Consider the following 24,879-nt stretch of genomic DNA (forward strand, 5'->3'; position numbering starts at 1 on the left):
CTTTTTATCAATTTATTCAAATTGTCTGCCCAAGAATACTTCACCTGCCTCTTCTTAGTCCTTAACTTCCCTATATAAGCATAGGTTCCTTCTCTCTCCTTCTCCCTCTCTCTTCCTTCCTCCTGTCCTCTCTCACACACATAATTGCACACACCAACACACGTTTCCTTTTGCTTCTTTACGTTTATGACTACTAAATATTTTGATAACTAGAAAATCCTTAACTACCTTAATGTGAATACACTAAAATTTATGCCATCAAACATACGTGTGTTCAAAGAACCAAGTGATGAACCATGCGTATGATAACACAATTAGTGTGTCATCACGTGTATAGACCTAGACTCACACATTTCAAAACTCTTCTTTTTGTGTCCATGGTACTCTACACTGTGGAAAATAAAACACACATTCACATGTTTTATCTTCTCTTCAGTTTGAACTCTTAGAAAGCTCAAATCAATAATATGATGCTTTGTTTTGTTTTCTGAAAAAAATTGGTTGGTTGTGGTTTTCTGTAATGGTTTCTGTCCTTTGCAAAGAGAAGTTTCCTTGATGAGAGGTGGAAAGCACACGCATCTGGTTGTAAGGACAAATGCTCAAAGGTTGTTCTTAGTAATTTTTCTGGTTTAGTAAATTGGTAGTCGTAGATTTTCCTTCAATAATCATGGTTTCACTAGCACTAAGTAGTTAGGTAGCTTTCCAGTACCAGTGGTGGTCTTCTCTTGTTGAGTAAGTCTTAAGTACAATTAGAGAAGGTATGCATGCCAGGATTGTTCCTTTAGTAATCATGGAGTGCTGGTCATTGCTATGACCCATAAGGCTCATCGTTGTATAGTACTAACAATAGCTTGTTTCCTTTGGCAGATTTCATTTGACATTTTGGTACCATGAAAGCTAGTCCTCTGAGAGCAGCTTGTCAGATAAGTTCTAGCTCTTGAGTCTTGTTTCTGAATTAAGTGGTGTTTACAGCAATAGGAACTTACCTTGCACCAGTCCCAGTGGATAGATCTGCCAAATACTACCCCATCAAAGGTTCAAAGAACACTAGGAACTGGGGGCAAAACATTTTAAGATCCAGAAGATCATAGAGTTTGCTTTGAGATTGTTTCTCTTAGTAGTATCAGAATCTACAATCATAAAGTCTCATCACCGTGAGGGCTTACATGTTAGCTGATCAAAGATGATACAAGTGAACATAACCAATGGATCAGAGAAAAGACCATGTGGTCCTCAGTCCTACTCAAAAGATTATAGGTACATAACTGGAAAAGGAAGAGAAAGAAAAAGGTCTACTTCTCCAGGGAAAAGCATACTGACTTGTCTTGTCTACTGACATATTGTCAGCCCTGAAAACATACATACAGGGTATCATTATACAATATGAACAGTTTATATTTAGGAATATTGATGTAGATACATATACATATATTCATGTAATAACTGCAGTAAAATCATAAATAAAAAGGCCATAAATTTGGGGGGGGGAGCATAGGGAGTTTATGGATAGAGAAAAGGTAATGGAGAAAGTTTGTAATCAAATTAAAATCTCAAAAGTTTGACATCTATATTAATTTAGCTCTATAATAATTTATAGATAGAAACAGATACATGTTATATCTCACATTAATTTAAACATGAATTCCAATTACCTTGCTAGAGATGTGGTGGTTATATAAACATTGATATTGACAATGTCGTCATGGACATCAAATTTGAGTGTAATTTATTTACATTGAGCCATAAAATGGTGAACAAATAAAGGGTAGCTTTGTTTCCAAAAATACAGCTAAGGTTTTTATCATAAACAGTCTTTATATTTTATACAAACTGAACACTATGATAGACCTACTTGCTACATCCTGCATCCTTATTCTTTTATTTGAGGACATGGTCTGGAAAAATTAAACTTGAAGCATTCTGGTAATTTTTTCCTGCCTTTTACTCACTATGCTACATTCATATATTGTAACATCATCAGAACACTCATTCAGTAGCATGAACTACATAATACATCCTTAACCTTGGGATTCTTGTAACTGATGAAGATCTGGGATCAAGTGGCACATTCTTTGTCAATGCTTAAGTTATCTATTGGAGATAATAAACTGAAATAAAAGAAGCTGGATTCATCTGTCTCAAATCTTCCATGGCCTGAGCCTATGCTATTAAGCAGGAGGTTTTCTGTTCCTTTATTTCTCATTACTTGTCACAATAAAGAAAATGAAATATATTGAGTGGCTGACTGTGTCTCTGTGACTCTCCTTCTTTTTCAATTTTTTCCATAAAAGGGGGAAGAACGAAAGCTCAATAAATATAGTCGAGAGAAGGGAGCCCATGATGTTACTACAACACACATACTTGCACAGCCTTCTAAATCGTAAAATGTTAACAGTAAAGCTAAATCTTGACATGTTGATAGCTAAAACCATACCACAATATGGCACATCAATTGCCTGTTATGGTTTTGAAAACCAAAAAATATTCTCTTCTGTGCCGTTAGCATAAATCATCCTGGTTAAATCACTTTAATATCCAGGTAGTTATTTTTGTTCCTTTGTTTTGTTTGGGATTTTTAGATGACACAGATTTTGATGTCAGTTTGTGTTGAAGAAGGTATATCAGCTAGTGAATCAGAAGTGTAGACTTGCTGTGCAGGTATACCCATAAATCAAATTCAATAAAGTTGTCAGATGAACATTACACATTAACCAATATAACAGTCAGTGATAGGACTTTAAGCTGTGTCTGTTTGTCCCAGTTTCATGAGAGCATTTCAGAGCTGTAGGTCCACACATGAATGTTTTTGAAGCCAAGCCATTTACTTTTCATGACATCCATCATTCCACAAGTTCTCCAAAAACAAATTTTAGCACTTATGAACAAGGAAAAGTACTAGGATTAATAGAACCTCAGTACACAGTAGAGTATTTTTTGAGACATCTTATAACTGGAAAAATACTGGAAATAATATTTATTCTCAAGAGGAAGATATCGATTAATTTCTTAAACATGCAGGTAATTTATCGATTCTCCTGTTTTTGATTTTTTGAGAGCTGAACCTGGCACCTGAAGCAAATAAGGTTACGACCTCGGCATCTTCTCCACTAGCCACAAGTGTTTGATTTCATTCAGAGCTGTTCTATCCTCTCTCTGTGATGAATATTTTAATCCCTAAAGGTGGCAGCAGCCCATGTTTGGAAAGCTTTCATTTTTAAAATAAACAGAACTCTAAAAAAAATACCTTATGAGTTCAAATAGGGTAATCAGACTTTGAGCTTGTTTCTCATGAGGCTGCTCATACATTCTGCTCTGGTCCATGAATTCTGTCTGTTGACTCTTGTGTACCCATCTGCCTTCCCAGCACCTTCGCCAATCTCTGATGGTTCCACTGTCAGATTGTGTCCCTTGTTGCACTGAGACATGTCTTGTTCTTCACCATGACGATACGCTAGGTACTGGATGCATCATTTTATTCAATAAATGTATGCAAAGTCTTCCCACCACAAGTTACATAAATTCTCAATCTAAAACTTCAGACCCCTTCATACTGAAACTTCCAACTAGGAGTCATAAATGGAAGTGAAGAATGAAAGAGTATTTATTTGTAGGACAAATAGGGGTGATGCAAGGAAATGTGCAAAAAAGGGTAAAGGTAGGAGATACGGAAAGGGGAATGAGTAGGAGATGTGATATATTCATGTGAAAGCCTAGTTTTAAATAAAAAATAAATTTAAACATTTAAAAGAGGATGAAAATAGACACTGTTGACTTTAAATGACCTATACTGTAAACACACACTACTTTCTTTGTGAATTCTGTTACTGTGGACATTCCATGTAAGTGCGATCCAGCCTTGCATTCAGTGGGAAGGTCCTGTCACTTATCACAGCAGTCTAAGAGAGTTGTGTTAGAGCATCCCTCTCTTTTTGCAGCTAGTGCCACAGTGTATAAACAAACCAGATTTTAGAAGGCTATCACCACCCCATATATATGCATATGCTTATGAATCATGTGGATGAATGAGTAGGTGGATTGATGGATGGGTGAATGAATGAATGAATAAATATATGATTTTGGACATGATAATGCTTGCATGTGGAGGCCAGAGGACAATTTAACTTACTGCCTTGTACCTACTTTAACATAGGGTGTCTTTTATCATGTGTCACCATATAACAAGCTATATTCTTCTGTCTTTGTCTTCTTCTTTTTCAGGCTTCTTAAATTTGGCTTTTTTGAACTTGAGACTGTTTTTCTAACTATACACTTCAGTCTTATTTTCATACTACAGTTTTTCTGCCTCGCATTTTCACACAGAAATATTACTTTCCTTGGTCATTATGAAATTGTGAAAGCCGTTTTATATTGCATAGAACTGTAGTAAAAAATACATGTTACAAGCAATTTTGGCCAGTTCAAGTATTAGTGCTATCTTTCTCAGAGAAAATGATTTTAATTTTGATATATCAAATTTATTATTTGTATATATTCATATTTTAATTAATGGATTTATGTAGTACTTAACTCTTTTGCTGTTTCCTCTAAAGCTTTTACTAAGCTTAGGTAACAAAGACTTCCTCCAATAATTTCTTGTAGTGTTAGTTCTTGCTTTTAGTTATTTTTTCAACTTTGAATTTTTCTCTAATGTACGAGTAAGGGTCCAGTGTCACCATCTTGCATGTAGCTATGTAACTGTGATGAGCATGATTTCTCCAATTGAATTTTCCTGAATTCTTTGAATAAATTAATTAGCTGTAATTTAATTATTTATTTATGAAAACTCAGTATTACTAGAGTGTATATATGTACATATATATATTTCTGGCATATATTATCTATAAATGTGCTATTTGATTTTCTATTTGTGAATTTCTCAAGTTTTTGTTTTTTATTTCTAAGTTAATATCATTGTCATAAAGAATGGTAATTGGACAATACAATTCTCATATATCTAAAGAAGCTTATTTGGTGGCCTGGAATATTGTCGACATTGTACACTTCAGGTGATTACAGTCAAAATTTGTTTGGAAGACTGTCTTAATATCTGTTAGTTCTTTCATATTTCTCAGATGCATGTTTTTTATTTGTTTTGTTTTTGTTACCATTGTTGTTTTGCGCTGATAACTACATGCTATAGTGTTTATGTGGAAGTCTGTACCTGCATGGATTTTGTCCTTACCTTCTTTCTGTTTTTGTAATAAGGTTACTTGTTCACTGTTGGGCACTCTAGGCTACCTGGCTGATGAACTTCCAATGTTTCTCCTATGCCTGTTTCCTCATCCCACCATACATGGGCTTCCTACTCTGCTTTGTATTGTTTCTGGGAATCCAAACTCGGGTTCCTTATGCTTGCTCAGCAAGAGTCATCATCTTTTCTCTCAACCTTTATTTTGTTGTTGTTGTTGTTGTTTAAGTATTGTAAACATATTCATCTTGTGCCTACTTTTCTACTTATTATTGAAAGTAAGGTGTTGGATTTTCCAACCATTATTAATCCATGATCTCCTTTCACCTTCAATTCTTTCAACTTTTATTACTTGGATTTCAAGATAGAGTTTTTTTAGGTGATCATGAATTTAGATCTGTCTTATATCCTTTCAATGTTATTCAGTCTGCTAATGCCTTCTGTGTCTTGGCTAATAACCATCAGTTTAATGCTCTATGATACTTCATACTTGGAGCACATATTGCTCTGTACTCAAATCTAAACTTAGGTACCTACATTGCAAATAGTATTTTATGGCTCTCTAATTTGTCATGACTGCACATTGATTCTTCTTGGCAATATTTCTTCCCTCTGCTCGTTTTTAAACTAGTGTCTTAGAAGTTAAGGTATTGTCCACAAGGCCATAGGCTTCTCATTTCTTTACCACAAAAAAAATATTTTCTACTTCAAGATCAACTTCAGGCTCAGACTTTCCCACATTTTTGTTCAAAATTAGACATTGAGGTGTTTTTTAGCTCTGCCTTCTGTGGTCTACTCTTCTTCCTGAGCAAATCCTGAGCCAAGGATTCAGAATGAGAGAGAAGGAGGTTCTGGGCAAAATACAGACTTTCTTTGGACAGAATCTCAAATCACTGTGATTAGGTTCATTGATGGGAGAAGACTCACACCATATACCTACATTGCCACAGTCTCTGTGAGTTCAGATGTGTGTCTATCCTGTCTGTTCATAGTTTTAATTTCCTCCAGAATGCAATATCTATGTTGTAAATGCATAGCATACATTGCACAAACAAACTCTTAATTCTTTCTCTTCATGAATGCTAATTCTCTGCTTACTATTGCTTCCCTATGATATCTTAGATGACGCTCGCCCATTGTCATCATAGTTTCCGATGTTTTCTCCCATCTTATCAACCTAATGAGTCATTAAATCTTGTTTTTACTTCTTAGATATTGATTTTCATTCCCTATCTATCACCACTATTATAATGGAAGTTTCTTGCTATCATTCTCACTTGAATTATTATAACAATCTTGTAAGTAGCCTTCACTTCCTAAGTTTCAGTGCACTGCAGTATGTTTAAGTACATTACATGTGCTTCATTCTTTCTTGGCATCAAGCTCAAGAGTGAGACAGCAAAAGTAACTTGAATAAAGATGTTAAGATAACCTTGCCTGGTTTCCATGGTGGGGTGGGGGTGGGGGGAAACCAAAGTTCTACATTCAAGGAAAAAGAGGTCAATATTATTAAAGTCATAAGCCAAGACAAGGTTGGTGGTTTAGGCTATTAACATGTTTACAATAGGATAGTATAGCAGTTAGTTTTCTATTCTAGAGACATCATATTTCTGTGTTGAAAAATACATATTAGAATTGGTTCTTTCTCTCTCTCTCTCCTCCTCCTCCTCCTCCTCGTCCTTCTTCTTCTTCTTCTTCTTCTTCTTCTTCTTCTTCTTCTTCTTCTTCTTCTTCTTCTTCTTCTTCTTCTTCTTCTTCCTCTTCTCCATTTCCATCCCTGCAGTTCTTTCAGATAGAAACAAGTATGGGTCAGAGTTTTGACTGTGGGATGTGAACCCCTTCCCTCACTTGATGCCCTGTCTTCCTGCTGGATGTGGGCTCTATATGTTCCCTCTTCCTATTGTTGGACATTTCGTCTAACATCCCTCCCTTTGAGTCCTGAGAGTCTCTCACCTACCAGTTCTCTGGTGCATTTTGGAGGGTCCCCCCAATGTTCTACCTCCCAAGGTTGCCTGTTTCCATTCCTTCTGCTGGGCCTCAGGGCTTTAGTCCATTTCATTCACCCAATACCAGATCGGGTTTGGAAATTTAGACCACAGAAGATTGCAGAAGTACAGGCAAGAGATGGAGTCTATTCCAGCTAATTCTGGAAGCTGAGAGACTACTCAAAAAGAACTAAAGAAGGGATTAGCACTGCTGGTCAGAGGAATATGTTGTAAATGGCTCCCCTTGGTGCAGGGATTGATGCTTAGGTATACCTTCTAAGCACTAAGGTTAGCTTAATTTTAGATCTGCCATGGACCATTCACGCCAGTCTTTTATGATATAAATAATAACAACACACAGATGTTAAGTGATTTGCCTAAGACCTTGCAGTTGGTTTTCTAATCTTTAAATTAATAGAACATGAATCTGTCCATTTCTGATTCAGCTTGCTTTCCAATATATGGCATTATGTGAAGTGCCTTGTCTATCTCCTAGGCATGTGAGATGACATAATGAGAAAATGAGGAGCTTTGTATCCCAAGCTATCCTATAATAGGATCAGTTTCCTATGTATCAGGCAATGACAGACATGTCTTTGAGGATGTGATATAAAATGTATTAGGCAGTTACTATAATCTAATTTTTACTTTTAAAACTAAAAGTTCCAATTCCATCTAATTTCCTAATGTAAAAATAACCAATCCACTAGACTTCATTGAAGAATGCATATCACTCACCCATCAGATATAAAGAACTGATAGTTTGTTTTAAAATAAAATATTTCTTTATACAAAGCTGTACAAGAAAATTGAGAAATCAATCTGGTTTCTCTTAATAGACTAAGGAACTTTACATATCAAAATGAGCACAGCAGAATTTTAAAATAGAAGGAAATGTTTATAGTAATCACTCGGTGAAATATGAACATGGATTATCTGTGCTTGCATACATGTGTATGTGTAGGACAGCGGTGTTCCTAATTTTCTCAATTCTGAAAGACTATAGAAAATAAACCGGAAACTCTATGGCACAGATAAATTATACTCATAGCAAAATATGCTATTGTTTAACAAAATAATTCAATCTACATGAAGGCTTGATTAGCGTATATTATTTCCTGGAAGTTAAAAGAAGTATCAAGTTCTTGATTACTAAAATGTTTCACCAAGTCTGTGGATGAAGCAGAATTGAGTTTATGGAGGGGATTTTTTTTCTGTTTTTAGGCTTAAATTTTAAATCCATCTTTGTTGTAGAAACTTGATTAAACGTGCTTAATCCAGTTCATAGATCTTCCACAAATAATTCCTTTCCTTACCTCTGGGACCAGACTTTTTGGTCTTCCTAGTTCCTATAACTGCAAAGGTGATGTGTTCATTCATCTGAAGCTAACCACAGGCCCTGCACTGTGACAATATTTGTCTTTATAGCTACTTTTCCTTGCTCCAAACAAGCTGCCCCTTTTAAGCCAGTCTCTTTCCACAAGCTTCTCTCAGCAAACATCTTCAAGTCTTGAAGTTAGTTCATTTCATAATGAGCCACCCCTACAGCCACCAGCTAACTGCAAACATGCAGAGTAACACAGTGTATCTTGCTTTCTGTCCTGAGACACATTTACTCTCCAAACATTGGGTAACACAGACATTAATACCAAATGAGACAGAATTTACTCCTAAAAGTGAATGAATTACATTCTTTTTGGTTCTGAATTCTATTTAATTCCTTTTGTAGCCATGCTTCATCTTTCTGAACTTGGCATATCTCAAACAGTAAAGTGCAACAGATGGTAAATTGGTAGTATTAAATTCTGTTGGCCCTAAGAAGTTATACTTTCTCTGATAGTAATATCATTTCTTGTAAATAAAATTGCTGAAAATTTGGTACTTTATTCTATAATAAAATAATTCACAAAATAAATATAGTGAAATTCTAACATCTTTTAAATACTCTGATCTCTTCAGACCTATATAAGACATGTTAGTGTGCATATAACCTAATGTTTATATCCCATCATTGGTGAGATGAACTCTCCCTGAAAAAATTTCTAAGTCAGTAGTTTCATCATCATATCATTTAAAAAAGACATGTTATTCTGACTGTACTCCATCTATATTCACCACCACCCAAATACCAAATAAATGCCATAGTATGTCCTCACATACATAAAAAATACTAATAAATCTATCATTCTCCTAATTCAACTCATGAATAAGTTCCATCTGCTTTATAAATGGCAAGTTCACTTGAAATAATTTCCAGAAGGCTTTATACATTAAACAAAAAGTGAAGCACAAAAAGTTAAATAAATGGCCCAAGGTCATACAGCCAGTAGACAAACACATGGTCTAGCCATATCACAGCTCATGTGGCTTCATTTTATTCCACTTACTGCAAGCTCCCAGTTTAGAGGAGGAAGTATACAATCAAATAAATACTTTTAAAAGATAGCACAAGTTAAGAATTTGATTTAAAATTCTTCAGAATATACTTTTGTTCTGAGTTCCTTACAAATCATGTAAACAACTTCAATAAATTAACTTCTCCTTATTTTTGTCTTCACTGGAATGTTTCTTTCATAAGTAGAAACGGAGCAGCTCGTGAGACTTTCTAATGCTTTGAATAGAGGTTACTGCATTGATGCCTGAGATGGGAAGGAAATATACTTAACTTTAATTGTGACTTGAATGGAGATTTTAATTTTGTATTGGAGAACTTTGACATCAATTGTAAATAAAGGCTGCTTACCTTTGAGTGTCTGTGTATTTGTACCTTTGCCTTTTTGCCTGAGCATCAGAACAGATGATATACATGAAAGCAACTAAAAGGCAAGTGCTAGCTTAGTCTGTAACTCCTTGGCTAACTGATGGCCAAAGTCAAGGTTGACACACATGCTAAGGACTTCCGTGTGAGATACTCTTAGCTGGCTTCAAAACAAAATGTTAACTCTAGGGTACTCTATGGGAGCAGCATAGACGACTTCTCCATGCATGTTAGCCCCATAGTGTGCGTAGAAGAACCTGAAACTAAAATCCCAACTCTCCCTTTTGGTTTAAAGTTTTATTTTTTATTTTTCTATTTCATGGAGTTGGGGACAGGCAGGAAGAAAATGTATTCTTTTATACTTGTTTTAAAAATTATTTTGTGTTGTATGTGTCTTTGGTTCTATATAAAGTACTTTCTAAAACAAAAAAACAAAAAAACTAGCCTTCATGAGTTTTAGTTCTTAAAATAAAGTTTTCTGTTTGTTGTTTGTTTTTTGCAAGATTGACCAAAGGGCTATGAATTCACTGAATAGAAAAGACAAACTTAGAGAGAAATGAGTCATGGATTAGAGTAGTAGACTCTGGAAGATGTCATAGAGAAAATGGCATGCCAGGAAGAATCAGGAAAAAAACAACAAAAAAAGGTATCTTCACTATGATTATCCTCATCACCACATCAGAGAAGGGCAGATAGGGAATTCCTGATCAATAAAAGGCCATGATGACTATCTAAGGATTTGTCAGCTCGCTTCTCTGGGGTATCAGGCAGAATATAGTAAACTTTCACAATGTTCAAAGGTGACGATCTTACTTTTTCTTCTCAGGTTTTGATTAGTTATGAAGAAAAGCTGAATGACTTAAACTGTGAGCAATTACAAAGAAATGCTTTTGGCTTAATAGCTAAAAACTGTGTTTTCTATTATATTAACAAATCTGTTCTCACTTAGCCTTAAATGTTGCCTCAACAAGACAGGATTTTACCAGTTTGAAGAATAGATGGATGTTCCCAACGATTTTCTGTTTTTAGTGCCACTTCTTCATGCCTCCTCGTCATGTAACTTTCTCATTAAATAGAAGTGTACTTCGTAAATAGCAAACATCTCAAACAGAAGACAGGAGATTTTTAAGCCAAGAAATTAGTTCATGAAGTTCACTGTAGTGGCCTACAACATGGTAAATGAGATCATAAAGTCATCGAAAAGTAAACCAAAATTCATAGTTGTAAACTGTTTGCTGACTCAAACAAATCATAAATATTCCAGGCATGATGGTTTAAAGAGAAACCCGTAGGCTCATCTATTTGAATACTGGTCCTTTGGGATTAGGAGGTGTGGTCCTGTTAGAGTAGGTGTGGCCTTGTTAAGGGAGGAGTGGCCTTGTTAGAGGAGGTGTTTCACTGAAGGTGGGATTTAGTGTTTCAAATGCTCAAGCCAAGCCCAGTATGCATCTCTTTCTGATGCCTGTAAATTTTAATCCAGAACTCTCAACTTTTCTTCCAGCACCACATTTGCCTACATGCCTCCATGCTTCCTGCCAGGAAGACAATGGAGTAAATCTCTTGAACTATATGCAAGCCTCAAATGAATGCTTTTGTTTTATAGGAGCTGCTATGGCCATGACATCTTTCCACAGCAATAGAACACTGACCATAGACAACAGCAATACAAAAATCAACAAAAAATAAAAATCCAAGGTGACCAATAAATATATCACAGATGAAAATATCTCTTGACCTACTTTCAGACTGCTACATTAATTAATTAATACAATTCAATATTCAACAATTCAGATACTTGTACTGAGGCATAAACAAATCTGGTATCTTTGCTGTTCCAATTACAGATTCTGGTAAGAAGAAAGTTAATGCTAACTCTTTACTGCTTGTCAGCTTTACAGCAATGCACATGATTCACACTATAACCTTTCACCTTTTGTCTCCATAGACTCATGACCACCTTACATGTAGTCATATCAGGTCTCCATAGTCATTATATATGATTATAAATAGCTCCCAAACATTTAAAAGGCACACAATTCTAACATATGCTAGCACAGAGAAAACATTCTCCTTACAAAGGGAAGAATTAAGACATTGCAGGGAATGATCAGAAATCAAGACCAAAATTTACTGAGGAAAGCACCAAATATAGTAGCTGCATATGTAACATATCCAGCTTATGATGGAATCAGCTGGGTTCCTCGTGAATGAGGTAACCCCAGTATTTTTGTTGGGTTGCCTGTAGCATATACTTCTCTTTTGAGTAAACACAAGTCCTTTGAGAGATGCCCCTAATTATGGAGTCTTCTAAAACCTAGACATTCTGTAGCAACTTATAGTCTTCACCTTCACAGTTCCAAGCAGTGGCATTTCATGGCCACATTATATGGACTATGTTTTTCCACATACTGCCTGTCATCAGGTGTTCTTAAATTCATAATGAAAGATTTCATGCATTTTCCAGACCTGCAATAACAGTACCCTGGGTACTCTGCTCCCAGCTTAAGGTATAGGCTGGTTCCTTTACATAAAAGATATATCATTTTCTTTGTGCTAATCTTGGGGAAGCACCCCGTTAGGCACATACTTTTGAGGAACAAAGGATTTCAACTTTCTTCAAGTGAACTTGGCTTTAAACAAAATGTGGCATGTAATTGTTGATATCTTGCCTTTAATACGTTTGCTATTTTCCCAAAAATTTGATCCATTATCTTAAAATTCACCAAATGAAGGCAGGTCCTTGGCAAAACATTATGAGAATGGCCTATAGTGCAAATCTTTATAGAGTTCACATTCCCATCTGAAAACTCATGAGCTGAGCATCCAGTGTCTGCATTTCTGTCAACATTATTGCCATCCAAGCTTCCAACTTACTAAGACTTTTCTAACTGAATGTCCCAAACTCTTCCAAATTCTGTCACATGACTCCACTCTATGATATCAATATTTATTTCAGTTTCTTTTTCTTTGATAAAAATCTTGACAATACAAACAAACAAACAAAAACTTAAGAAATGATGTGTTTCTTTTTGATAATAGTTCAAGGCAGTCATAGTAGAATGTCAATGCGAATAGACAGCCTAAGTTAGTCAGTGAGCTAGAGGTTCAAAGAGAGGATTTCTCAAAAAATAGAGCACACAATAATTAAGAAATATAAGGAATGTTGCTCCTCTTCTTTAAATCCTTTATCTTTTCTTCCTTTTTATCCATGTCCTCTTCCTTATGATTCTTAGAGACTAATATATGAAAATATTTCCTCAGGGATTTCAAAGATTTATGACATTAAATACTTGGTTTAATTTTGTTTAAAGAGTCGAAAGTTTATAAGGTTTGCCTAAAGATTTTTTACTTTAGGGCCTTTTGTGAGATTGCTCACTGCGTAAGTGTACATTGTTGCTATTGCAAAAGTGCCAGGTTAGGTTGCATCAAGACACTACACATGGCTGCTATCTTAGAGTTGTATTACTGTGCAGAGACACTATGATCAAGACAACACTTGCAAAAGAAATATATTAATTGGGGATGGCTTACAGTATCAGAGGTTCAGTCCATTATCATCATTGCAAGAATGCTGGCAGCCTACAAGCAGACATGGTGCTTGAGAAGAAGCTGAGAGTTCTGCATCTTGATCCAAAGGCAGCCAGAAAGAGACTGTCTTCTGTAAGGTAGCAAGAAAAAGACTGGAATTCCATACTGTGTGGAGCATAACATAGGAGACCTCAAAGCCCATCTCTACAGTGACATCCTTCCTCTAACAAAGCCATACCTACACCAGCAAGGCCACACCTAATAGAGCCACTTCCTGTGGGTCAAGTATTCAAACACATAAGTCTAAAGGACTAAAACCATTCCAATTACCATAGCTACTCATAGAACATATGAAACTCCCGTATCTAGGGTTCTGATGGCCTCTTTTTCTAAAGAATAGGTAGCCATGCAGGACATGTTGACAGAAAAGTCTACACATAAAATAAATAAATCTGTAACAGTTTTAGTACATTAAAGAGTCTAGTAATACATACAACACTACTTTAATGCCTTTACACTTTAAGAAAAAAAGAAAATGAGCACAATAATTTTGAAAATTCTTACTGAATAGTGAAATCCTAAGGTATATAAATATACCAAATTATACATGTATTCTTTAGAAAGTATTAATTATAAAAAGATTAGCATATCTCAATAAAATTAGTATCACCCAAAATTTATAAGCTTATTTTGTATAAAATATTAAGATAAAATAATAAGTATTTAAGATAACCCTACATATTCAATAGCATGTTGATGCTTCAAAACAAATGATCTATTTTTAAAAGGAGATAAACTGCATGTACAGAAAAACTTATAATAGTTGTGAATTTTAAAATGAAAATGTCAAAGAAAGGTGAGATACTTCCTAATGAGATTTTGCATAAGGCCTCCTAAACAATACAGACTCATGAAATTCCTCCTTATTGACCATGAGAATTAGATGCTAAGGGTCTATAATTGAAGATAGCATAACAATTTGATTACTTTATGGAGAGAAATCAAGCTATAACTGAGCTAGAAGTTTCCTCTCCTCTGGGAAGCTTTTGTAGTTCTCTAGGGTGCTTTTGGGGCTAATGAAAAAGAAAAGAATTCAATTACCATATCTATCTGGAAACTTTACAGTCTATAACAAAAACCTGTCAGGCCCAATAGTTCAATAGTGGCACAAGTATGGGAGTAAACAGATATCTCTGATTGAGTTTGGGTACCATTCCATAGAAGATAATCCATACTGGGTATTTTAAAACTAGTCAAAGCTAATGGTGGGAATATTATAGGTCATATGTTAAAATAAATATGGTTGCTTAACTATGTTGTCATGGTATCAAGATCGTTTCTAAATATCTATTCTAATATTTATAGACAAGTGCTATTCCCAGCCTTAATCAGACAACCCTTTCTCCAGGGAATAGTATGGAATAAAATACTCACAGCTTCAAAAGGTGGTGAAAATATGTGAGGGCTGAGTGATCAATCTAAATTAGACATTTATTCTTCCCAATTAAAATCAAGAAAAATAGAAAAGCGATAGAAAGAATGGCTCTTGAGGATAAGAATGGCTATTAAATATTATCTGTGTTTAAGACACAAACACATTGTGTGCATAAGAATGGGCATATCAACAACCAGGCAAAGATGCAGGGATGCTTCCGGTATCCCTAAATACCATTAGTGAACTATTTGCAATGTACAGGTTCGGGGAGACAGAGAATTATTCCTTTTGCTTGTGTACTTACTATTGACCCTCCCAGTCTTCGAAGGATAGTTCTAAACTGATGGTCACACAAATGACCCTGGTTAAAATAAATGAGTCATAATTCAAATTCAAAAGGCAGGAATCTTAGAAATAGATTGGTAGGGATTTGGAGGGAGAGTTGTAGGGTAAGAATGACTTAAGAGGTAGAAGGTCATAACAGAGTGGAAAAGGAGAATAATCATTGTGATAGTTTGCATATGGTTGGCCCAGGGAGTGGCGTTATTTGGAGGCATGGCCTTGTTGGAGTAGGTGTGGCTTTGTTAGATAAAATTGTCACTGTGGACATGGGCTTTAAAATACTCATCTTAGCTATCTGGAAGCCAGTGTTCTCTGGTTTGCCTTCAGAAATGGATGTAGAACTCTGAGCGCTTCCTACATCATGCCTGCCTGCATGCTGCCATGCTCCTGCCTTGATGATAATGGACTGGACCTCTGAACCTGTAAGCCAACCCCAATTAAATGTTATGTTATCCTTATAAAAGTTGCCTGGGTCATGGCATCTGTTCACAGCAGTAAAACCCTAACTAAGACAATCATATTACTAGATACACAAATGAAGTCATCAAAATGTAAAATTAGCCAATGAAAAAAGATTTTAGAGGTTTTGAGTTGTTATTCTGTTCTTCCTTTCACCTCATACAGCTTTTAATATGAGCAACATATAAGAGAAAAATAGGAAAATTAAAAGAAATGAGCAGTACATTTATCTCTCATTTTTACAAGAATTATACAGTGATTATCGTAGCTTTTTCAAGTGGTTTTATAATACAGTTACAAAGCTGATTCATATTATTTGGAAAACTTATGTGTTACAATTATTACTACTTCAATAGTAGAATAAAGACCATTTCTTCTCATGTTTTAACTATAGAATACTAAACTTAGGGATATGTTCTATGAAATTTGGCACTGGGAAAATTAGCAATTAGCAATATATTTCAATCAGAATTTAAAAGCTTAAATATCATATATATACATACATACATATATATATATATATATATAGTTATTGATCAATAATATTGTAAAATTTTAAATGTCTTGAGAAATGTTTAATTGAATACCACACAGTCTCTGGAAACCCCTGCTAAAAATGAGATCAAATATGAGAGGTAAACAGATATTCTATTAGATAAGATTTAAGCACTTTTTTTTTTGAATCTTTGCAAAACTCACAAAAGACCAGATGAATGATATAGCAGCACACATGGATACACCTAGAAGCAATACCACACAAGTAAATACCACCTTAATATTTTAGAGAACAATATATAATATTACATATAATGTATAAATAGCAATGCTAGGATGAATGAAGCTTTGATTTTTCTTCCCCTGTCAATTGTTGCATTTACAGAGTTATTCTACACAGGCTAACTGGTAAACCAGGCTCTTCACAGACTAAATCATCAAATTATGCCCCAAATTCTGAAGTGAAAAAAAATGGGTGTATAGGGAAGGCAAGTATTCTAGTAATATAGCATACTCTCATGAGAGTCTCAGACTTTAAGGACTGGTTTCTAATGCACCTATAAACTAAACATACACACACACACACACACACACACACACACACACACACACAGAGGGAGAGACAGACAGACAGACAGACACAATTTTGATTAGAGAGAATGAAGTCATTACACTGACCATAAAGTAATTTAGTAGAGGCCCCACACTGAAGAATATTGAAACTGTTAAATTCATGGTCAAATTGAATAATGCTCAATTAATTCATTTTCTATCCTAAGTATTTGCATGAGTCTCAATATAAAAACAACAAAAGTGACCAACAGGTTCATTACAATATTTGAGTTTATGATTAATGTTTATAATGAGGAGAATAATTTATGGCATAGTAATTGCTTTTCATTTCCATTTCTTTCTTTACAAAAATATGCAAATATATTCTGTCTTGTTTCATGCTATATAATGAATCTTTGAAATCCATACAGAATAGAAAAAGCTATCATCTGAATTCCTCTAGAACAGCAATGTCTAATAAACATTTAAGACCCATTAATCTTAAATACCTGGTTAGAAAACAAGTAGCTTTCTTATTTACAAGAGCTTTTCCTATAAAATACTAGAATGTATGTGTGACACGGGGTAATTTGCTCTCTGTTTGCTTTCAGGGGTGCGGGCTAGACCAAAAGATGAATGTTTCTAATGAAACTCCAGGACATCATAGGTATGCCTGTGGGAGGAGGTTAGCTGGTTTTCATTCCACATAGACTGGTGCTTTTCTCAGTTCTTCTGGCTCTAGCGGCATTTTCTCCTTATGCTTCAGATAGCACTGTCCATGGAAAGAACAGAAAATAGGACAGGAGTGAACACCCTGCAGGGTGTTTTTCTGCAAACGTGAATTCCACAGAGATGAGATTTGCAAGAAATAATTTTGTTTTCCTTCACCAAAATGGTAGTCCTTGAAAAAAGAATGAATGTGACATAAATAATATGCTAATCTATTGTGACAATCAAATTAATTGCAACCTTAAAAATTATAAAATCTATGTCTGGTTCATTTGCTAAAATGTCTTTGCCTACATTTAACCTTAATCTGACTTTTATTACTGGAATATCCTTAAAAACAGTACATTGTTGTTGGGTTTTAAAGAGTCAATTTCACTTCAATCTTAAAAATTATAAAAACTATGTCTGATTCATTTGCTAAAATAGCTTTAAACAGTAATTCAAATGGAAGCCTTATGTTTTAACATTGGAGATGCTTGTGAGAAGAAACAAACTCAACACCAAAATGGTTTATGCAGCTTAAGACATTTTCACTGTTGAATTAAAAAAGAAAAAGAAAAAAAGGACAATGAACTTTCCTGAAATACTTTGAAATCTGAAATATGTGATTAGGATACTACTTAAAAATAGGACTGCTTCCAATTTAATTATCAAAGAGGCAATAAGTTGGAACATTCTTAGTTTTCATATACATCTTATGTCTTATGTAAAATAAAATAAAAAATAAGAGTTTGGTTAAAGAGAGACTATCCCCAGGGAGTTCATTGAGGGGCACAGTGCTGAGAGGGAGAAGGCATAGGTCCCTCCACACTTTCCTGGGCTATTCATATGTGTAGGTATTCAGGTCTGTGTCTATGATTACTTTGTATATCTTCCTCCAGAGAACACAGATCTATAAGGACAAGTCACTGATAAATATCGAAGGTATTTACATTTCTACATGTAGAATGCCTATATTAAGGAGGAATGACGGTCTTCCATATTCAGTCACCTGAATAGACTGCTTTGCAAATGACTGAACCGTTCTTTACCTCTGTCCCCTTGATGAGGCATATGAAAGTACAAATAGTCTTGAGTATGACAGTTTATTGTATCATTTAAAGCATTACAGTATTTTAAATACTAGTCATTAATGTTATCTTACTGTAAGATATATTGATGTATATATGTTTTGTATTAGATGTGAAACGGAACTAATTCATTTTAAAGTCAACGAAGTATACTCCAAATAGGAATTAGATCATTAAATATTATAAGTCCATTAAAATGTGAAATAAGATTCATTGAATAATGTTAGTAGATATGTCATAATTTGTAGATAAATCCATTGAAATAAAAACAATCAGTTGAGCTTTTCTCACTGTTCATATTTCCCCATGTGCCTTTGCTGTCATAATTAATTTAGTTCACTCAAGTGTATATCCAGTGTGACTTTCTGAGAATTAGAGAATAAACACATTTTTGTTTATTGCAAAAGGCAAGTTTTGTGAAAGAAGACTATAATGATATCAAATATCATTCTGAAAGGACTATCTTGGGAAAATATTGGGAGCATTGGAGAGACAAGAATACTACATTTCATTTCTTTGAATTTATAGGGAAAAAAACTATCTCAGCATTTCAGCAAAATGTTTTCTACAGGCTTGAAAACAAGTGCATTCTAGTATTTGCTGGCTAGAAACTGTGGAGAATAACCTTGGAAATTCTGTCTCTCTTGATTGACTTTGGACTGTGTCTTCTTAGAGCTATATTTATTTTCAAAGCTTCCTTGGCTCATATCAGAATCCATAACTTTGAATTTGCCAGCATGAGATTTACTAGAAATAGTTTCGTTTTTTTCTTCACTGAAATGTGGTGTTTTAAGAATGTGACATAAATAATATCTTAATCTATTGTGAAAATCAAATTCACTTCACCCTTAAGAATTATAAAAAATTATGATTTATAAAAAATGATTCATCATTTTTCTACATCAGCTCAAGAATATCTTAAGCTACCAGGGGCTGAGGTGATTGAATTTCTAAATGAAGAATAATTAGGAAAGGTAGAAGAATTTCAGCTTAACAGTGTTACAAAATATCTCATTCTTCTTGATGACAATATATACCTCATCCAAAGAAATAATGTTACAGTGCTACCATAAGACATATTATGAGTGTCTTAAAGGTAAAACTTAAAATAAAATTACAACATGAGTAACTTAAAAATACAGATGTCAAAACACTTAAAAGATAATGAAAGCACATTAAAATTCATTTGAGCTGATATGAAATCATAAACTGGTCAACCCCAGGACATGATATTTTTTTTGGAATTCATCGAAGGAGATTGAGGAAAATGTTTCTAATATGTGCACATGAAAGAAATTTTTTAAAGTGTTACCTGGGTCAAGGAGAATAATATCTTTACAAATTTGCAGTTGATGGTTCAACTAGAACTTTCTTTCGGGTGATATCCCTAGTTATGGATTAGTTGGCAATTTCTAACTGACATAGCTTGAGCTCCATTTTTCTATGGTGCTGGAGTGTATGTGGGTTGAGTTTTTATGATAAGATAAGAGATCACCATTTTTATTAAAGTGGTAATGTTTGACCCAAGTAACAATGCACAGAAAGTCCAGCTCCTACTATACCTTAGCTCCTCACACTTTTTAATTAACATCTTAGCAAATCATTTTCACTCATTATATATTCCTTATTATAAATTAGAAAGTATTTTAGATCCTCCAGTTTTCATATATAAGCCCTTTTGGTAATATGTCTATTATGAGACTAATTTTATGCTACACAGGTTTTTATGCCTTTATGTATTCTTCCCTTTTGGCTGAATTCTGAATACTTCCCAGTAGCTTTGTACTATTCTTTATTTGAATAGTAAAATTTCTATGTAAAGACTTTTGGGAGTTTCCTTTCACATAATTTTTATTGCTTTAAACCTGAATTTAACAATAAATTTTACTGAAAATTAGATAGAACTAATTTGATTACCTCACTCATAATTTTAATGTATAAATTGAGGCAGTATTTTATAATGGTTATAATGGGATACATGAAAACAAACAAAACAGAACAAACATCTTTCATTTGTTTCTGGTGCCTAGAAAGGACATTTAAGATTTCTGAAACAAGAATGTCATGGCTATCCACAATTCTTGTATTACATGGCTTTGTGGAAATATGATGGGCCTGTGGATCACTTTAGGATGCTATTAGTTACCAAAAAAAAAAAAAAAATCCCATGGTCATTGGCTTGGGATTTTCAAGCTAAAGCAAACCATGGAATGGAGATAGTGAAGGAAGTAGAGGTAAATCATAAAACAAGTCTTTTATTCATCATGTCTATGAACTCAAACTCTACTGTACACGAGAGCTCAAGGGAGCTTTTGGTGGTCTGCATGTGACTTCATTTTGTTGTTTTGGATGTGTATCCTTTCCAATAAAAGGATGATCAAGAGTGCATCACTACATTTTGGGTAACCAATTAGTCAGCTCTTCTCTGGGAAAGTCTAATTCTCTTCTTGGCAGCCATTAGTTTCTAGTAGTTCTTTGTTTTAGATTGGAGTCTCCTGAGATTTCACATTCCTACATGAGTATACCTATTTGTATTGTGCTTATTCAAATCTTTTTTATGCAGCCATGTTTTTTAAGCATCACAGGCATAGTGTCTTGGTCATTGTTAAAACATACAATCTCTGACAACATTTCCACTCCCTCTTCTGAGATGTTTCTTGATCCTGAGGTGAAGTAGTGGTGTTGAAGATATATCCACTAGGGCGGGACTCACTACAATCAGTCAATCAATCTGTTTCTTTATTTTAACCAGTTATAATGTTCTGGAATGATCTCCAACGACTGCTAAAAGATGTTTATTTAATGAGTGGATGGAATAGTACATTTTAGAATAACGGTAAGAACTGTGCTGGCCTAGTAGACTGCCAGTAGTAAGTTCTTCTCTAGGAGCCAGAACTTCAACTAAACACACACAAACAACACTAAATATACTCAGCAGGTTGTATGTGTTTCTCTGTGTATGTTTGTGTGCTCTCATGTGTGTATGCACATGTGTGTACATGTATATGTGTGCATGTTTATGTGCGTGAATATGCCCATGTTCTGTTGTGTGTGTTATAATAGTAATAAACAAAGGAAAAGAAGCCATAAATTTGGGAGGGAGTGAGGAGTGGATGTTCAGAGATAATATGAGAGGGCAGAAAGAGACAGCGTTACAGACACAGACAGACAGAGACAGAGAGAAGGGAAAACTAGAAGGAGAAAAGAAAGTATGGCAATAAATTATATTTTAGTCATCTTTTTCCAAAAAAAAGAAAAACTCAAATTAATAGTAGAGGAAATACTTCAGTAGAAATGTTAACACCTGTGTGTGTATTGCTTGTGCAAGCATGTGTGTATGTGCGTGCGTGTGCATGTGTGTATGTGTGAGTGCATACTCACTGGACATGCCTTAAAAGGAAATAGAGCAAGAAAAAGGTGACAATATACTAATTCACAAAATAATTAACTCATTATTAGCATAAGATATGTATGAACTAGGTTCTCAGGAAAAAAGAAAAATATAATCAAGTAAAAAATAATTTATAATTTGATAATTGAAGACTCATTTTTGCTGCAGTGACAACAGTCAAAGCCAAATATATTTCAATACAGTTCTAACAAATGCTAAAGAGAGAGTCATTTAAATTAATTAAGAAATTCTAACTTTTATGTAGAAAATCAAGTTAAGGCAACCAAGATGAAACTGTAAGAGAATAAAAAACAGGAGAGTTTGAGAACACACAGACTCATTTCTAAATTTGCTGTAAAATCCAAGACAGCACATTATATCAAAAGCTTGGACAAGAGGACAGAACACAGGTGCTGACAGTGTGATGGTAAGTCTTCATTTTGAACTTGGCAGATTTTAGAATAACTTCAGAACCAGAACTCTGGGGTTCCTGTGATGGTGTTTACAGAACGACTTGGCAGGAGAGAGAGAAAACACCCTGGATGTGAACAGTCCCATCCTGTACTCTTGAGGTCCAGAGTGAATCAAAATGAAGGAATCAGATGATGGCTGGCATACAGTTTTCTCCCTGCTTGCTTACTGCAGACACAGAGTGACCAACTCTTCACTCTCCGACTGCCATGACTCTCCCATGTTGGATTATCTGTGTAGGAAGAACAAAAGGTGTTTTGGCACTGTAAAAGAAATATAAAGAATCATACACACCCACACACACTAATGTATATATTATATAAATATATATGTATGTATATATATATGTATATATATATTAACCTCTAAGTGCCCTATTTCCTCATTACATATGCATTAAATGCATTTCTACAAAGTCAGTCCTTTCAGTATTGTATGACTTATTTGAATTTGTATCTACAACATTCCACCTGGTTTAGACCATACTGAAGGAAATAATGTGAAGAAAGAAATAAGATAATAAAGACAGTATTCATGCTACTAACCAGTCTTTCCTAAGATTCCTCTCAGAACCTCTTTTGCATGCAACAAGTTAAGTATGCCTTTGATTTTTAAATATAGCTATTTATTCAGAATGCAGTCACCTCAAACTTATGTGACATTATATATATATATATATATATATATATGTACATATATATATATTTAATTAGATATATAATTTTATATATTCAATTCAATTTTCAATTAGATTTTATGAATGGATTGCTAACAAAATCTTGGAAGATGGATTCATATATATGTGCATAATTATAAATAAAACTGACACATTAGTACATTTACACTGAGTGTGTTTACAGTTATTTTTCCATAAGTATCTATGGGATTTCCGTGATGATGTTGTTTTAAAGATAATAAGAAGCAAACACTCTCTTGGAAATGCAATTAAGTCACTAGGCATGAAGATATCTAAACACATCAGCTGACAGCCAAGGCTTGCTATGAGGTAACTTCCAACATCTGAATCTCTGGAGTTAATCACGACTTCAGCAACAGCACCCTCCTCCTCCTGTGCTGCATGAGAGAGGGAGTAATTAATCATTAAGAACCCTTACATTATACAGGGCTGCTGCTTTGGTTTCAAATCAACTGTAGTGGTGCCAAGCAGCAGGAGCAGCAGTTTCCAGCATTAAATGTAACTAAGAAAGTATGCATTCTACACACTCGGAGGGGGCTGTGTTTTGAAACTGAAATTTGAATTGCTTAATAAAAACTACTAGGCATCAATTTGTGCTGGCTTTGTGGGGTTTATTGGTTATTTGCTGAGAGTATTTTCTAACTTTTTACTAAATATTCCATCAATATTTTCTTTGTGGAGATGTGAGCTCTTACTGTGTGGTACAACTGTGGAACATGGTATTTAGAAATCAGTACATTTGCAATTTGACGTTTGTAATTGGTGGGCCAATCCATTATTTGCAAGTCTATAACTCATGACCCTATGAAATAACTGCTATCAAGCATATGTGTCTATGATTGTCCGACTTGTGACTCTTCTAAGCATATATTCAATCTTTTTAAGTACCAATTTTTAACAGTTCAGAACATTAAATAACTCACAGGTCAAGTATTTTATCGACACCCACAACCAAATAAATCAAACATTAAAATATTGAGATATTAATATTTATTTTGCTAAAGGAAATATCTGGTGTTTTCCAATAATTTCTAGTGAGCAAGCCATCCACATGCTTTGTACATATCATCTGTCTTGGTGAAAGTCCATTTTTGTTGATATTGATAAAATATCTGGCCAGAAATGTCATTAAACTAATTTTACTTAACTCACAATTTGAGAGGTAAAAAGTCTAAGATATTTCATCCTCTTGGTGATTTCTCTGAAGGGAATCTCCTCAGGTGACTCACTATAATAGACTGCCTCATAACAGGAGCACAAATCGAAAGGAAAGATCATAGTGAAGACAGCAAGCCAGGAAGTGATTCACAATGTGGGCTTGTTTTTTCAAAACCACCTGTCCTCAGAGGTCCCCAGAAACATCTCATCCAAGGGCATCACTTGCGATTACTTAATTGCATCACACTGTGCCCTACCAATTAAAGGTCTGATCACCTTGGAGTACTGTCACTTTGGGACAGTAAATTATACAGAAGGGATAGCAACAAACCCCAACAGGTACAGTGATTATTTTTATTAACTGGTGGATAAAATAGATCACAAAATCACTTAAGAATCTTTCAATGTGCATGGGATAATTAAAAAGCAGAACTTGGGTTTTAAATCTCAGAGGCATGTCTTGTACACTGCACATGAATACATATGTACATCCAATTGACTGCTTAACTCCAATCAAAGTGAAGGTCACTGGAGCACAGAATCCTGCCTTGTTAATCCTATCCTGTATATGTGTCAAAGATGCCGCTACGACTCACATTAGTCTATTGCACAAGTCCTTGG

This window comes from Mus caroli, unplaced genomic scaffold, assembly GCF_978045245.1.
Source record: "Mus caroli unplaced genomic scaffold, Mus_caroli_1 scaffold_9, whole genome shotgun sequence".
In the NCBI taxonomy this organism is placed as follows: Eukaryota; Metazoa; Chordata; class Mammalia; order Rodentia; family Muridae; genus Mus; species Mus caroli.